This window comes from Rhinopithecus bieti, unplaced genomic scaffold (assembly GCF_001698545.2).
Source record: "Rhinopithecus bieti isolate Rb0 unplaced genomic scaffold, ASM169854v2 scaffold_50743, whole genome shotgun sequence".
NCBI lineage: Eukaryota > Metazoa > Chordata > Mammalia > Primates > Cercopithecidae > Rhinopithecus > Rhinopithecus bieti.
In genome coordinates this window covers 4738-7689 of record NW_016819767.1, presented here as the reverse complement: position 1 = coordinate 7689, position 2952 = coordinate 4738, and the positions used below count along the sequence as shown (strand labels likewise).

Here is a 2952-nt window from a genome sequence, read left to right as displayed (position 1 = left end):
TTTTTTTTTTTTTTTTTTTTACAAAAGTTTATTCGTAAATGTACAACAGCTCCAAGACAACACTCAACAGCTCCAAGACAACACTTAATTCCAGCTGTAGGTGGCAAAAGATGTTATGGCAGGGAATACAGATGTTTAAACACGGATGTAATAAAGGGTCACCATCTCCTCAGGCACAAGAAACAGCTTACTTTTTGCCAGATTTCTTAATTCCACCTGTGGCCAAGGGCTTCTTCCCCGCGGCCTTTGCTTTTAGCTACTCGAGTTTCTTCTGCTCCTCTTTTTGTTTCTGCTTGAAAGCCTTATCTTCCTCGTCCATCTCCTTGGCCTGCTTCTTGGGCTGTTTCAGTGATGACTTCTTGCCACGTTCGTGGCCGGACATGGCACCTCGCATCTGTTTTTTTTTTTTTTTTTTTTTTTTTTTTTTTTTTTTTTTTTTTGAGACGGAGTCTCGCTGTGTCGCCCAGGCTGGAGTGCAGTGGCACGACCTCGGCTCACTGCAAGCTCCGCCTCCCGGGTTCCCGCCATTCTCCCGCCTCAGCCTCCGAGTAGCTGAGACTACAGGCGCCGGCCACCGTGCCCGGCTAGTTTTTTGTATTTTAGTAGAGACGGGGTTTCACCGTGTTAGCCAGGAGGGTCTCGATCTCCTGACCTCGTGATCCGCCCGCCTCGGCCTCCCAAAGTGCTGGGATTACAGGCTTGAGCCACCGCGCCCGGCTGCATCTGTTTGTTTTTAAACCTTCCCTAGTCTGTGCTTATTGTGCTTATGTTTTTTTTTTTTTGATGGAGTCTCACTCTGTCACCCAGGCTGGAATACAGTGGTGTGATCTCGGCTCACTGCAACCTCCACCTCCCTGGTTCAAGCAGTTCTCCTGCCTCAGCCTCCTGAGTAACTTGGATTACAGGCGCATGCCATCATGTCCGGCTTATTTTTTTGTATTTTTAGTAGAGACGGGGTTTCACCATGTTGACCAGACTGGTCTCAAACTCCTAACCTCAGGCAGTCCACCCGCCTGGGCCTCCCAAAATGCTGGGATTACAGGCGTGAGCCACTGTGGCCCGCCTATGTGGTTTTTACATTAACTTTTTCTAGAATGTACTAAGGTTTACTCAGACCTTTAGCAGGTGTTCTTGGATACTGACTAGGCCCAAGGTCCTCTTCTCATCAATTTATCGGTAAATATACTCACTTGCGATGTGATATGAGACCCTGAGGTTTACCTCCCAAACAGCAGGATGTCTGTTTTGAGAGTTTCCTGCCAGGTGGTGGAAAGTACCATGGAAATGGAGTCTTCATTGCTTGTTTGGAGTCTTCATTGCTTGTTTCTTAACTTGACTTTGGACCATAGAGAAGTCATTCTTCTGTAGACCTCAGTTTACTCACCTGTGCAGTATAGATGGACTAGATGATCTAATGATCAGGGGATTGGCAGACTTGTTCTTAGGGTACCAATTAGTAAATATTTTAGGTTTTGCACGCCACCTGGCTCTGTCACAGCTGCTCAGCTCTGCCCTTGTAGGATGAAAGCAGCCATAGACAATAAGTAAACAAATGAGTGTGGCTGTGTTCTAATAAAGCTGTATTTACAGAAATAGGTTGTGGCTGGCCATAGTTTTTTCACCCCATTTTTGAGCTCTTGACATTCATTAGTCTGTGATTTTGATAATTAGGAAAAAAGCTTTGACTTTCATAAATAATGCTTCTCGAAATCTAGTAAAACCTTTAAATTTTATTTTGCTTTTCTCTTTATCAGGAAAGTAATGTAGAAAATTTAGAAAACCCAGAACATTAATATTTTGGTTCCTCTCGTTAGGTAACCATCTTTAGGTGAACATGTGTACGTACATTACATACATACTTTTTTTTTTCTTTTGAGCAAAAAAGTACATACTTTTGAGCAAAAAAGTACATACTACCTATTTTTCTTCTGTCACCCAGGCTGGAGTGCAGTGGCACGGTCTCGGCTCACTGCAACCTCCATCTCCCGGGTTCAAGCGATTCTCCTGCCTCAGCCTCCCAAGTAGCTGGGACTACAGGTGCTCGCTGCCACGCCCAGCTAATTTTTTGTATTTTTTAGTAGAGATAGGTTTCACCATGTTGCCCAGGCGATGTCGAACTCCTGAGCTCAGGCAGTCTGCCCGCCTCAGCCTCCCAAGGTGTTGGGATTATAGGTGTGAGCCACTGCACCTGGCACATGTGTATGTACATACTTTTTACAACATTGGATGAAGTATAATTTATTTGCTAAATATTTTCACTTATGCCATGAAATCTTATTTTACCTTTAATTTGTCTATAAAAATACCTGCTCTCCTAGGGGGCTTCTAGTTGAAAACTCATTAACTTAAAAATTTTGAATTCAGCCACCTATTCTTTTTTCTAATGGTTTCTTGTGGCTTTTCCTTTGATCGGAATAACTTTAGGAATAAAGTTGTTATCATCTGCAAACATGAATCATGTACACATCAGATTTTCTTATATCTCCTTTTTGTCTTCAAATTACACTGCCTCTACCATTGATGGGAACCTGGGTAATAAAAAAAAGGGAAAAAAATTGCATTCCCTACCACCACCTCCAGCAGTGTCACGTGTTAGTTATGATGGGCATCTAGTGCCGTCCCGGTTCAGTGGAGCTGATGCAGATGTATAATGGTTAGCTGTTGGTTTGAGGCCTTTAATGTGTGAGTGTATTTGCCTGTTTCAGTTGTTTTTCTGTTGAAGTTTTTTTTTAAATCAGATACGGCTATTATATTTTGTCAAATGTCACCTTAGCATCTTTTAAGATGATCATATCGTTTTCCTCCTGCTTGCTACATATTAATTACAGTAGTGTATATTCATAGAATCATATTAGATCTTGGCCGGGCGCGGTGGCTCAAGCCTGTAATCCCAGCACTTTGGGAGGCCGAGACGGGCGGATCACGAGGTCAGGAGATCGAGACCATCCTGGC

At 43.3% G+C, this 2952-nt stretch overlaps 1 pseudogene; it reads right to left on the bottom strand.

Moving 5' to 3' along the window:
* Nucleotides 1-27: 27 nt before the first annotated feature.
* On the bottom strand, nt 28-393 carry LOC108519943 (translation machinery-associated protein 7 pseudogene; annotated as a pseudogene).
* Between the last annotated feature and the right edge of the window lie 2559 nt (nt 394-2952).